The following is a 15,137-nucleotide window of genomic DNA, read 5'->3' as shown; positions in this document are numbered from 1 at the left end:
ATAAGATAGGTGGGAAAAGTACACACTTTCACCTTGGAATTATTCACAGATACAGAAACAAACGTGCACACTTTCAGAGAAAATCTACACAATATTTTATAAAACTGTGCATCTTCTGCCTCACAGTTTATAAAATACTTTGGCAGATCAGTACATGTCCACTTACACACACAAATCCAGGAAGGCAGATAGAACATAAGAACATGCCATACTGGGTCAGACCGAGGGTCCATCAAGCCCAGCATCCTGTTTCCAACAGTGGCCAATCCAGGCCACAAGAACCTGGCAAGTACCCAAAAACTAAGTCTGTTCCATGTTACCATTGCTAATGGCAGTGGCTATTCTCTAAGTGAACTTAATAGCAGGTAATGGACTTCTCCTCCAAGAACTTATCCAATCCTTTTTTAAACACAGCTATACTAAATGCACTAACCACATCTTCTGGTAACAAATTCCAGAGTTTAATTGTGCATTGACGATTTTAAAAGCCCTGCTCGCGTAAATCCGCCCAGATTTACGCGAGCAGGGCCTTGCACGCCGGCGCGCCTATTTTGCATAGGCCGCCGGCGTGCGCAGAGCCCCAGGACGCGCGTAGGTCCCGGGGTTTTCTGAAGGGGGCGGGACGCGGCGTTTCGGGGGCGGGCCTGAGGGCGTGATTTCGGCCCGGGGCGTTCCGGGGGCGTGGCCTCGCCCTCCGGAACCGCCCCCAGGTTGGGTCTCGGCACGCCAGCAGCCCGCTGGCGCGCGTGGATTTACGTCTCCCTCTGGGAGGCGTAAATCCATGGATAAAGGTAGGGGGGGTTTAGATAGGGCCGGGGGGGGTTAGGTAGGGGAAGGGAGGGGAAGGTGAGGGGAGGGCGAAAGAAAGTTCCCTCCGAGGCCACTCTGATTTCGGAGCGGCCTCGGAGGGAACGGAGGCAGGCTGCGCGGCTCGGCACACGCCGGCTGCCCAAAATCGGCAGCCTTGCACGCGACGATCCAGGATTTTATAAGATACGTGCGGCTACGCGCGTATCTTATAAAATCCAGCATACTTTTGTTTGCGCCTGGTGCGCCAACAAAAGTAAGCGAACGCGCTTTTTAAAAAAATCTACCCCTGAGTGAAAAAGAACTTTCTCCGATTAGTTTTAAATGTGCCCCATGCTAACTTCATGGAGTGCCCCCTAGTCTTTCTACTATTCGAAAGAGTAAATAACCGATTCACATCTACCCGTTCTAGACCTCTCATGATTTTAAACACCTCTATCATATCCCCCTCAGCTGTCTCTTCTCCAAGCTGAAAAGTCCTAACCTCTTTAGTCTTTCCTCATAGGGGAGCTGTTCCATTCCCCTTATCATTTTGGTAGCCCTTCTCTGTACCTTCTCCATCGCAATTATATCTTTTTTGAGATGCGGCGACCAGAATTGTACACAGTATTCAAGGTGCGGTCTCACCATGGAGCGATACAGAGGCATTATGACATTTTCCGTTTTATTCACCATTCCCTTTCTAATAATTCCCAACATACTGTTTGTTCTTTTGACTGCCGCAGCACACTGAACCGACAATTTCAATGTGTTGTCCACTATGACGCCTAGCTCTCTTTCTTGGGTAGTAGCACCTAATATGGAACCTAACATTGTGTAACTATGGCATGGGTTATTTTTCCCTATATGCATCACCTTGCACTTATTCACCTTAAATTTCATCTGCCATTTTGATGCCCAATTTTCCAGTCTCACAAGGTCTTCCTGCAATTTATCACAATCTGCTTGTGATTTAACTACTCTGAACAATTTTGTATCATCTGCAAATCTGATTACCTCACTCGTCTTATTTCTTTCCAGATCATTTATAAATATATTGAAAAGTAAGGGTCCCATTACAGATCTCTGAGGCACTCCACTGCCCACTCCCTTCCACTGAGAAAATTGTCCATTGAATCCTACTCTCTGTTTCCTGTCTTTTAGCCAGTTTGTAATCCACAAAAGGACATCGCCACCTATCCCATGACTTTTTACTTTTCCTAGAAGCCTCTCATGAGGAACTTTGTCAAACATCTTCTGAAAATCCAAGTATACTAAATCTACCGGTTCACCTTTATCCACATGTTTATTAACTCCTTCAAAAAGTGAAGCAGATTTGTGAGGCAAGACTTGCCCTGGGTAAAGCCATGCTGACTTTGTTCCATTAAACCATGTCTTTCTATATGTTCTGTGATTTTGACGTTTAGAACACTTTCCACTATTTTCCTGGCACTGAAGTCAGGCTAACAGATCTGTAGTTTCCTGGATCGCCCCTGGAGCCCTTTTTAAATATTGGGGTTACATTAGCTATCCTCCAGTCTTCAGGTACAATGGATGATTTAATGATAGGTTATACATTTTTACTAATAGGTCTGAAATTTCATTTTTTAGTTCCTTCAGAACTCTGGGGTATATACCATCCGGTCCAGGTGATTTACTACTCTTCAGTTTGTCAATCAGGTCTACCAAATCTTCTAGGTTCACCGTGATTTGGTTCAGTCCATCTGAATCATTACCCATGAAAACCTTCTCCAGTACAGGTACCTCCCCAACAACCTCTTCAGTAAACGCCGAAGCAAAGAAATCATTTAATCTTTCCACGATGGCCGTATCTTCTCTAAGTGCCCCTTTAACCCCTCGATCATCTAATGGTCCAACTGTCTCCCTCACAGGCTTTTTGCTTCGGATATATTTTTAAAAGTTTTTACTTCTTTTCAAATTCTCTCTTAGCCTGTCTTATTAATGTCTTACATTTAACTTGCCAACATTTATTTATTTATTTTATTTAGAACTTTTCTATACCGATTTTCCAGTAACAGAATTACTGATCAATTCGGTTTACATTTTGAACAATAACAACAGTGACAAGTAAATGTCTTACAAGGAACAGGAAGAAAATAACTTGGAAATAATATGTGGGTTGATAACATAAAAAGTACTATATATCAAAGCCTAAAGGTGGGTAGAGGCACTAAACAATGGCGTGGGACTGTCAAGAGGGTGGGTATTGGGTTTTGGACTGCCAAGGAGTTGGAGATTGTTGGAAGAATTCTTTTGGTATTCCTTGTGTAATTTTTTGGGGTATTCTTTGGGGTTTCAAAGAAGTTCCAGAGCTGAACTTGGATATGCATTATCCAATTTTCTTCTGCTGGATTCTTCTTCCAATTTTTGAATGAAGATCTTTTGGCTAAAATAGTTCTTTCACCTCCCCGTTTAACCATGCCGGTAATCATTTTACCTTCTTTCCACCTTTCTTAATGTGTGGAATACATCTGGACTGTGCTTCTAGGATGGTATTTTTTAACAATGACCACGCCTCTTGCACACTTTTTACTTTTGTAACTTCTCCTTTCAATTTTTCTAACTATTTTTCTCATTTTATCAAAGTTTCCCTTTTGAAAGTTTAGCACGAGAGCCGTGGATTTGCTTACTGTCCCCCTTCCAGTCATTAATTCAAATTTGATCATATAATGATCACTATTGCCAAGTGGCCCCACCACCGTTACCTCTCTCACCAAATCCTGTGCTCCACTGAGAATTAGATCTAAAATTGCTCCCTCTCTCGTCGGTTCCTGAACCAATTTCTCCATAAAGCTATCATTTATTCCATCCAGGAACTGCATCGCTCTCGCATGTCCCGATGATACATTTACCCAGTCAATATTGGGGTAATTGAAGTCTCCCATTATTACCGCACTACCAATTTGGTTGGTTTCCCTAATTTCTCTTAGCATTTCACTGTCCGTCTCAGCATCTTGACCAGGTGGACGGTAGTATACTTCTATCACTATAGTCTTCCCTGACACACAAGGGATTTCTACCCATAAAGATTCAATTGTGCGTTTAGTCTCATGCAGGATGTTTATCCTGTTGGACTCTATGCCATCCCGGACATAAAGTGCCACACCGCCTCCCAGGTGCTATTCTCTGTCATTGCGATATAATTTGTACCCCGGGATAGCACTGTCCTATTGGTTGTCCTTCTTCCACCATGTTTCTGAGATGCCAATTAAGTCTATGTCATCATTCACTGCTATACATTCTAATTCTCCCATCTTACTTCTTAGACTTGATTGTTATCGTCTTGGAGCACAATTTTCAAACTGCCCTTGGAATTTGCACAAATTTTCAAATGGAAACCTTTCTCTTTGAAAATTACCTAAGAAGAAGTACCACACAATTTCTCACCTGCTTTTCATGTTTGCAGTTTTGAAATGCCAAACATACATGCAAAAGTGCAAGCTCCTTCCCAACCCCAATACCTCCCCTCACTGTGAGTAAATTTATGCACACAGTGTCACTACCGGTATCATTTTACCACCTCATAAGGTGGGCAATTTTCAAAAGGGCCATTTCTCCAGTTAAATGACCATTTAGCCACAGAAATGGTTTTTGAAAATTGCCCTTAAACAGGCTATATTTACACCAAGCCATATAGCTCATTTGTTGCCAAAGTGCATGTCACACCAGTTTTTCCAAGCAAATGTATGTGCATAAATTTGCTTGAAACGTTTTCCTTAAGAATGCACACAAAGTAACCTGCACAAAAATACCACTGCACTTTGCAGGGTAGAACTTGAGCAGTATTTGCACACATGGGATTTACACATGTGTGTAAATCCCAACTCCTCCCTCCCAGCTTATTTTTTTGTGTGCATAAAAGTATGCAATCAGGGCACACAAATATTTTTATGCGCACAACACCAACTCAATTTTATAACCAGCTACTTACATGCATAAAACCACATTTAATGCACAGAAATGACTTTGAAAATTACCCCCCCCCCCCCCCTATTAGTGTTAAACCTGCAAAAGAACTAAAAAAAGAGAAATTCAATACAAGCCTCTACCTAGGAGCAAAAGAAGAACTTTCTTTCCTCTAAGGATCTGGATAAATGGGATTCTATTAAGCTTTACTGAGGGGCCAGTCATCCAGATATGTCAGTGTGCCTGGCCTAGAACACTGACATGCATGAATCCTTCTCTGGAGGGACAATGAGCAAGATGTGCCTTTTTTCAAAGGAATTTCTGCCTTCCTGTGCCTACGGAAAAGCTCCTTTCAAAGTGAATTGCACAGGCTAAATTTCACTGATCAAATCATCAGTTCTTTGCATAACTATCCCTATCTCACTTCAGAAACACCAGCCTGACCGGGCATGGCATTAGAGCTCATTAAAAGGCATCACAGCAGATCCAGCTTTATGTCTCTCGGAGGGCAAATGAAAAGAAAGAAAAAAAAAAGATGGCATTTTTCTTAAAGGTGACTCGAAGGACAAACCTGGAGCAAAGACTCATTCACCAGAGAGAAATTCTGCTGCCACGTTATTAGCATACGTAAAACAGAATATCCTTGTTGAAGCTTCAGACTGTTGCAGTGAAGTCCTTCAGTGAAGGCGACATGTCTGTCCTCTTCCCCAGTGGTTTGCCAGCATAGTTGGACCTTTTCTGAGACTCTAGAGTCTAGGCACACATATGCACTGTGTCTGCATGGTCCCCCTATGTACTGTAAAACAGAAGAAGAAAAATAGATTGTCCCCGAGCATGCAACACAATGTGCAGCAAAGCTGTGTCATAGATAGCACAGGGAACAGACAGCCTTTCCTGTATAGAAAAGCACTTTGATGGTGGACCCTGGAACCAAAAAGGTGAATTTTAAAAAGCGGACACTCTGAAACTAGGGGTTGCAGGAATATGTCAGGCCGGCGCATGCCGGGCGGATTTTAAAAGATGCGTGCATAAATGTCGCTGCCCGCGCATGGGCATTCCAGGATTTTAACGTGACATTTTGCGCATAAATGCTTACGCACACTGGCACGTGCCCCCTGCCGCATAACTTTACTTCTGCTATGGATGATGTGTAAGTAAGAAAACAAAAAGAAAAAAAAATTAGGCAGATCAGCAGGGATTTAAAGGTCAGAGCTAACAGGGAGGAAGGGAGGCTATTAAACTGGGGGGGGGGGGGGGGGGTTGGAAGTCCTATCCTGAAGTGGGTGAACTGGGAGCAAACTGGGAAAATGGGCAATGACATCAGTGCGTGTTCCTTTTTAAAAAAAACAACCCCACTTATGTGGTAGAAGTGGCATTTGCACCCACAAGTGCGCATCCACTTAAAAGTGAGTGCACGTGCGCGCATGTTCGGGCTAGTTTATAACCTGCGTGCATATACGCGCGTGGGTTATCAAACGGCTGCGTCCCTGGGTGCGGGCCGACGAACACGCGCACCGGTTTAAAAGTTACCATCAAAGGGAGCAAACCACTTGCACAGAAATAAAGATTCCCTTTCATCTTCTCCAAGCAGGAAAGGCTCTACAGTTCACGTGTGGAATGCAATCCCAGGGAAGAAAAGAAAGTTGCAAAAGCCAATTATGTCAACTGCCTAATGAAGATAGGTGCATGATACTAAATCCAGCACACCTAATTTTAAGAGGTTTGGTTTGTTTTTTTATGTCAGGTGCACAGAATGGGAATAATCTGTTTGTGAGCAGATTGCCTGTATCATCTAATTGCAGACAAAATACACCTCTACTTGGCACCATATTATCTTTAATAGTCTAACTTGTCGTGGGTTCATTAGCCTCTGTTTATGTTTTATCTTTATTTCACTGTAGGCAGGTTCTTTGATATTTAGATAAAAACAACGAAGAGTAGTTTTTTTTGGTGTTGCTTCTTCAGAGATCTATGAATAAGACTATGGTTCTCTTCCCTACACAAACCTGTTTCCCTGCAACCCCTAAACTTCCTCTGCATGCCTTGGCTTGTCCATACCTCCCATTTATTTATTTATTTATGTATTTATTTATTTATTTAGTGCTTTTTTTTTTATACCGACATTCATGATACAGATCATATCATATCGGTTTACAAGGAACAGGGGGTTATAACATTAACATAGAGGAAAGGTAAAAGTTACAATAAAACAAGGATACTGGAACTGGGATGAAGAGAAGCCAATAAGAGAAGGTAACCTGGTGACTATAACAAATCATATACAATGTCTGAAAAGGAGTGCATTGAATAGAAGGCATTAGTATATGCACTGCGGCATAGCTTAGGCGGGCCTGAGTTAAGGGAAGGCTAGTTGAAATGGCCAGGTCTTGAGTTTTTTCCTGAACGTCAGCAGGCAGGGTTCCTGTCTGAGATCAGGGGGAATAGCATTCCAGATGGCTGGTCCCGCTGCCGAGAAGGCCCGTTCTCTAGTGGCTGAATGGTGGGTGGATTTGGTTGGAGGGGCGTGCAGAGATCCTCTGTAAGCGTCTCTGATAGGTCTCGCAGAGGTGTGGAGTCTGAGTGGGAATAGAAGGTCGATGGGGACCTGGTTGTGAATGGTTTTGTGAATGATGGTGAGGGACTTGTGTAGGATTCTAAAGCTTATAGGTAGCCAGTGCAGATTTCTGAGGATGGGCGTGATATGATCTCTTCTGTTGGTATTTGTTAGGATTCTAGCGGCCGCGTTTTGAAGCATCTGAAGAGGTTTGGTGGAGGAGGCGGGGAGACCTAGCAGAATAGAGTTGCAATAGTCTATCTTGGAGAAAATTATGGCCTGGAGGACAATTCTGAAGTCATGGAAGTGCAGAAGAGGTTTAAGTCTTTTTAGCACCTGTAGTTTGTAGAAGCAGTCCTTGGTTGTGTGATTGATGAACTTTTTTAAATTCAGATGGTTGTCAATTATTACGCTCAAGATCTCTTGTTTGGGTGACCAGGCTGTTGGGGTGGGTCGGCTGGAGAATATCACTGTAGTTGGAGGAGTTCCGTCTTGGCAGAGTTCAGTACAAGGTTTAGACTGGTGAGGAGGAGGTTGATAGCTTGGAGGCAGTTGTCCCAGAACTTAAATGTTTTCATAAGGGATTCAGTTATAGGGATCAGGATTTGTACGTCATCGGCGCAAAGATAGTGTTTTAGTTTTAGGTTTGTTAGCAGCTGGCAGAGGGGAAGGAGGTACATATTGAAGAGAGTGGGGGACAGGACAGAGCCCTGAGGTACTCCTAGTGAAAAATTGATGCTTGGGGACTCTTTGTTGTTGATTTTGACTTTATAGCCTCTATTACTGAGAAAAGAATCGAACCAACTAAAGGCCGTTCCTGTTATCCCAATGTCGGATAGTCGATTTAGAAGGATGGAGTGGTTCACCGTGTCAAAAGCCACCGAGATGTCAAGACGTACTAGAAGGAAGGATTGGCCTTTGTCCAGGCCCATGATGAGGTGGTCTGTGAGGGAGATGAGGAGGGCTTAGCGATTTGCGGAATCCGTATTGAGTTGGGTGGAGTATTTTATGGCCTTCAAAGTAGTCTGATAATTGAGTATTGACTAGTTTTTCCATAATCTTGGCTACAAAAGGCAGATTGGAGAAATGGCGGAAATTGTTGGGTTCCCTGTGGTCTAGGTTCGGTTTCTTAAGAAGGGGTTTGAGAGAGGCGAGTTTTAGAGCGTCAGGGAAGATTCCTTGTGATAGCGAGCAGTTTATAATATCAGCCAGATGCTTGGAGATGGTGTCCAGCACCGATAGGAGTAGTTTAGTCCGGATTTGGTCATAAGGATGGGTAGAGGGTTTCATTCTCTTTATTAGGGATTCAATCTCCAAGGCGGATGTAGGTTCAAATGAGGCTCCCGAATTAGAGAAAGAGGAGCTGGAGATGGGAGTTGAGGTAGAGCTAGGTAGCAGGAGTGTTAAGAGGTTGGAGATTTTGCTCTGGAAGAAGGTTGCAAGTTCGTTAACCTTAGATTGTGCTTGGTCGTCTGGGATGGATGGGTTGGTGGTTTTTGTGAGTTAGGAGAATAAGGCCTTGGCATCGAATACGAGGTCGTGGATTCTGTGAGTGTAAAAATCTCTTTTTGTTCGTAGGGTGGAGTTCCTGTAGAAGTGGAGGGCAGATTTGTAGGCAGCTAACGTGCTGGGGCAGGGGGCCTTGCGCCATTTGTTCTCTTTCTGTCTGAGGTTTTGTTTAAGTTTTCAGAGTTCATTGGAGAACCACGGTTGTTTTCTGTTCGAGGCTAGGCTGATTGTTTTGGCTGACAGTGGGCATAATTTGTTAGCTACCGATTCTGTGATGCTGTGCCATGAGATTAGGGCCGAGTTGGAGTTTGAGACATCTAGGGTAAGAAGTTCTTTGGCTAGGTGTTCGCTGAGGTCCTCAGGGGTGCATGATTTCCTGTAGTGAAATGTAGATTGGAGGGGGTGAGAATTAGGACTTTCTTTCATCGTGAGGGTGGTAGAAATCAGCGAATGGTCTGACCAGGGGACTGGGATGCAATCGGGAGGGGTGAAGTGTGTGAAGCCAGAGTTTATGAAAATAAGGTCTAGGGTGTGGCCAGCTTTATGGGTGGGCTATAATTTGTTTGAAGCCCATGGCCGTGAGGGAGGAGAGAAATGCATCGCAGTTGGTAGAGAGTGGGGTTGAATCAATGTGGAGGTTGAAGTACCCTAAGATCATAGCTGGGGCATCCAAGTTTATATACTTAGCTATGGTTTCTACAATAGGGGAGGCATCTGTGTCTAGGAATCCTGGTGGAGCATATACGAGGAGGATTTGAAGCAGGTCAGATTTGAAAAGACCTAATTTCTATTTTAGATGCAGACTTGGCTGGCTGTAGGGTTAGCCTCAGCTCTTTTTTGGCAGCTAATAGAATGCCGCCGCCTCTTTTTTTTATCTGGGAAGTGAGAAGAAGTCATAGAGATGAGTAGGTAATTGATTTATCAAGGCTATATCTGTAGGTTTGAGCCAGGTTTCTGTTATAGCGCAGATGTCTGGCTTTGAGTCAAGGAGATAATCATTGAGAATATGTGATTTCTTTGTGAGAGATTGTGCATTGAAGAGTGTCAATGAGAATAGAGCAAGACCTAGAAGTTGAGTGAAGGGGGAGATCATGATTGGGATGAGGGTCCTGGTGGAGCGTGTCCGGGGGTTGCGTAAGTGATTTTTCCATGGTGAGGGGACTGTGGTGTAGGATTGGGATTGGGTAGATCGGGATTGGGACTCTTGAACTCTGCCATGCAGTCTTGCTCATGCCCCTGCCTCTAACCCCCACTTCTCCATACCTGCTCCTGTACAATTCCTTGTAAACACCAATCCTCTACCTTCTCCCTCCTGCAGACCTCCATTCCTTCACACTCTCTTGCAACTCCCCCTTCATCCGCATTTTACTTTCACAGTCCTTCACTCTTCCATCCCACTCCTAGCCAGCAGTCTGTGCTCTGTACTCTACAAGCCTCCAGGCTTCGATATCCCCTCCCGGCAAGCAACATCTACTCCTCCATGCTACCCTCAGATGCCTCTCCTCTAACATCTTCTTTAGTCCATATTTTGTTTCATTACTGTATGCAGATACATTTTTTGCATGCATAAAATTGCACATATGTGCATAAAATCGATTTTATGTGTATAAATACAACTTTATGTGCATTTTATACCCCTAATATATTCATCCCTACAGAGCACCAAAAGTGAAGAGGAAGGAATAACAGGTGTTGTATCAGATTCAACTGAAACTTAGAAAATGAAGGGACAGCTGGTATTTTAATTCCTCTGATAAAGATGACAGAATTCGAAGAAAAGAAAGACAGAATATTATTACATTTTGTTGGCAAAGCCTGCTGTGTTACTAAGTAAGAATATATATTAATTAGTATGTACAGTAAAGGTTAGGGTCTATATAGTAAAGGTTAGTGAATATGTTAAGGATCTAAGGGGTAGATTTTAAAAGAAGCAGCGCATGCTTCTCGGTGCGCACACTTGGAAGCATTGATTTTATAACATGAGCACACCGGGGCGCGCGCATGTTTTAAAATGCGGGGGCCTCGCATCGCATGTGTGGGCGGCGTGCAATGGGGGGATACTTATGCAATTTCCGTGCGGTGACGCATCCCGGCCTTCCCCAGTTCCCTCCCAGTCCGCTCCAATTAAGGAGCGGACTGGGAGGGAACTTCCCTACTCCCCTGCTTAACCTTCCGTCCTCTTCCCTTCTCCTCCACACCCCCTAAACCTATCCTACCTTACCTTACCTTTTTTTTAAGTTGTTGCTCCTCCAATTTGAGATTTCAATTACTGCAATATTGCCTGGATAAATGTAATATTAGGACATGCTAGAGACATAAAGTTCTTGGATGTCATAAATGACTGCTTCATGGAGCAATTGGTTCAGGAACCAACGAGAGGGAGCTATTTTAGATTTAATTCTTAGTGGAACGCAGGATTTGGTGAGAGAGGTAAAGGTGGTGGGGCCACTTGGCAATAGTGATCATAACATGATCAAATTTAAACTAATAACTGGAAGGGAGACAATATGTAAATCTACAGCTCTAACACTAAATTTTCAAAGGGGAAACTTTGATAACATGAGATAATAGTTAGAAAAACTGAAAGGTACAGCTGCAAAGGTTAAAAGTGTTCAACAGGCATAGACACTGTTTAAAAATACAATCCAAGACGCGCAGTCCAGATGTATTCCACGCATTAAGAAAAGTGGAAGGAAGGCAAAATGATTACCGGCATAGTTAAAAGGTGAGATCAAAGTGGCTATTTTAGCCAAAAAAATATCCTTCAAAAATTGGAAGAAGGATCCATCTGAAGAAGATAGGAAAAAGCATAAGCATTGTCAACTTAAGTGTAAAACATTGATAAGACAGGCGAAGAGAGAATTTGAAATGAAGTTGGCCATAGAGGCGAAAAACTCATAATAAAAACATTTTAAAATATATCTGAAGCAAGAAACCTATGAGGGAGTCAGTTGGACCGTTAGATGACCGAGGGGTTAAAGGGGCTCTTAGGGAAGATAAGGCCATTGCAGAAAGATACATTAATTCTTTGCTTCCGTGTTTATTAATGAGGATGTTGGAGAAATACCAGTTCTGGAGATGGTTTTCAAGAGTGATGAGTCAGATGAACTGAACTAAATCACTGTGAACCTGGAAGATGTAGTAGGCCAGATTGACAAACTAAAGAGTAGCAAACCACCTGGACTGGATGATATGCATCCTAGGGTACTGAAGGAACTGAAAAATGAAATTTCTGATCTATTAGTTAAATTTTGTAACCTATCATTAAAATCAACCCTTGTTACCTGAAGACTAGAGGGTGGCCAATGTAACCCCAATATTTAAAAATGGCTCCAGGGGCGATTCGGGAAACGATAGACCAGTGAGCCTGATTTCAGTACTGGGAAAAATAGTGGAAACTATTTTAAAGATCAAAATCATAGAGTATATAGAAAGACATGATTTAATGGAACACAGTCAACATGGATTTATCCAGGGGAAGTCTTGCCTAACAAATCTTAATTTTTTTGAAGGGGTTAATAAACATGTGGATTAAAGTGAACCGATAGATGTAGTGTATTTGGATTTTCAGAAGGCGTTTGATAAAGTCCCTCATGAGAGGCTTCTAAGAAAACTAAAAAGTCATGGGATAGGAGGTGATGTTTTTTCATGGATTACAAACTGGTTAAAAGACAGGAAACAGAGAGTAGGATTAAATGGTCAATTTTCTCAGTGGAAAAGGGTAAACATTGGAGTGCCTCAGGGATCTGTACTTGGACCAGTGCTTTTCAATATATTTATAAATGATCTGGAAAGGAATACGACGAGTGAGGTTATCAAATTTGCGGATGATACAAAATTATCACAAGTGGACTGCGATACATTACGGGAGGATCTTGCGTGACTGGAAGATTGAGCGTCTAAATGGCAGATGAAATTTAATGTGGACAAGTGCAAGGTGTGCATAACTGCATATAGGGAAAAATAACCCTTGCTGTAGTTACACGATGTTAGGTTCCATATTAGGAGTTCACACCCAGGAAAAAGATCTAGGCCTCATAGTGGATAATACTTTGAAATCGTCGGCTCGGTGTGCTGCAGCAGTCAAAAAAGCAGATTGTTAGGAATTATTAGGAAGGGAATGGTTAATAAAACAGAAAATGTCATAATGCATCTGTATCACTCCATGGTGAGACCACACCTTGAATACTGTGTTTCTGGTCACCACTTCTCAAAAAAGATATAGTTGCGATGGAGAAGGTACAGAGAAGGGCAACCAAAATGATAAAGGGGATGGAACAGCTCCCCTATGAGGAAAGGCTGAAGTGGTTAGGGCTGTTCAGTTTGGAGAAGAGACGGCTGAGGGGGGATATGATCGAGGTCTTTAAAATCATGAGAGATCTTGCACAAGTAGATTTGAATCGGTTATTTACACTTTCAGATACTAGAAGGACTAGGGGGGCACTCCATGAAGTTAGCAAGTAGCACATTTAAGACTAATTGGAGAAAATTCTTTTTCACTCAACGCACAATTTAGTTCTGGAATTTGTTGGGAGAGGATGTGGTTAGTGCAAATAGTGTAGCTGGGTTCAAGAAAGATTTGGATAAGTTCTTGGAGGAGAAGTCCATTAACTGCTATTAATCAAATTGAATTAGGGAATGGCCTCTGCTATTACTGGCATCAGTAGCATGGGATCTTCTTGGTGTTTGGGTACTTGCCAGGTCCTTGTGGCCTAGATTGGCCACTGTTGGAAACAGGATGCTGGGCTTGATGGACCCTTGGTCTGACCCAGCATGGCAATTTCTTATGTTCTTATGAACTTGCGTGCGCTGGCAGCCTGCTGGTGCACGCTTCCCTGGCACAGCGGCAAATGGCGTAGAACCAGCTGCCTCCAGCCCCATCCCTCTCCGTCCCCTGGACCACCCCTTTATCTGGGCCCGGCACTTCAGCGCGTAACCGGGCCCCTTTGAAAATGCGTGTGGCGCGCGCAAGGCCTGGCCACTCGTGTATCCCCCATTTTTTAATTTTTTGTTGTAAACATGTTAAATCTGTTTTTATTAACACAGAAAGCATAATACCAGTAAAAGAATGGCATAGGGTACATAATTTTTCCTGTTACATATCATACAACAAGAAACTCTTATGAACAATACTTCAAACCTCCTTTGTCCCAACTCATCCCCCCACACCCCCCCCCCCCCCCATTTTTTACATGCACAAATGATTTAAACTTGGCCATTAGTGTATTAAAAATAAGATTGTTAAAACAATCTGAAGAGATGTTAATGGGCAAGCTCTGAATGTAGCTCTGCATTCATGTCAATAAAGGTGCATGCAAATCCCAAGCAAAAGAAGGCATTAGCTATTCCCCAACAATGCAGGGAGGTGCGTTAAAGGGCAGACAGATTTTAGCACATTTTTTAGTGCCGGAAATGTTAGTCCTGGGTCAGAGCAGGAGAAAAACTTAACTCACATTTCTGGTGGCCTTGTTATCCTATGGCTGTGCCCTTTGTGGTAATGTCTAGCCTCTTCTGATGCACGGGACACAGCAACAGAATAATATCTGCCACCATGAGTGTGAGTTTATTCCACCTTGACCCAGGAACTTGATTTCCAGTGTAAGCTCCCGAGGCTGAAAGGTACTTTCGTGCTGTAAGAATTTTGTTTGTTTGTAATCCACACTGAGTGTTCGATTGATCAGAAGTAGTGGAATACAAGCCTTTGAATAAATAAAATAGAAATATAAATCCCAACTTTGGCATGATGTTTAACTGTAGATGCCCACCCCAGGGGGTTTATGTTTTGTTCAGCTAACTGTAAATGCCCACTCCGGAGAGAAAATGTTTGTATCCAAGACCATTTTGGCACGGAATGGCAAGTAAAATCAAAGCACACACTCCCTGGGGTGGGCACCTACGCTACCTTAACATAACATAAACATTCCTGGGGGGGAGGACATGCAGTTGAACAGGACACCAAAGACGAATGCACAGCACCAAAGTGCATACTGTGCAGCTGAAGGGCCAGTCCCAGAGAGCTCATGCTTTGATTTTACTTGCCATATCTTGCCAAAATGGCATTGCATGTGAGATTGGTGCTCTGCATCCCAACGTGTAGGTGCATTCTCTCATTCAAGGCCATTTTGGCAAGGAATGGCAAGTAAAATCAAAGAATAAGCTCTCTGGGGAACGCACCTACACCCAGATGAACAAAGCACAGGCTGTCTGGATGGGCACCAACAGCTGAGCAGTACACACTTTAGCACTACATGTATGCGGACTGTCCAGCTGTTTAGAAAACCCCCGAGGCCTATGCTGGCAGTTGGCAAACGCACCCTATGGCAGGGTGGTCTGGATCTTCACCTTTAAAGCCACCTCCTCC

Source organism: Rhinatrema bivittatum, chromosome 2 (assembly GCF_901001135.1).
Source record: "Rhinatrema bivittatum chromosome 2, aRhiBiv1.1, whole genome shotgun sequence".
Classification (NCBI taxonomy): Eukaryota; Metazoa; Chordata; class Amphibia; order Gymnophiona; family Rhinatrematidae; genus Rhinatrema; species Rhinatrema bivittatum.
Note: the sequence above shows the minus strand (reverse complement) of the source record.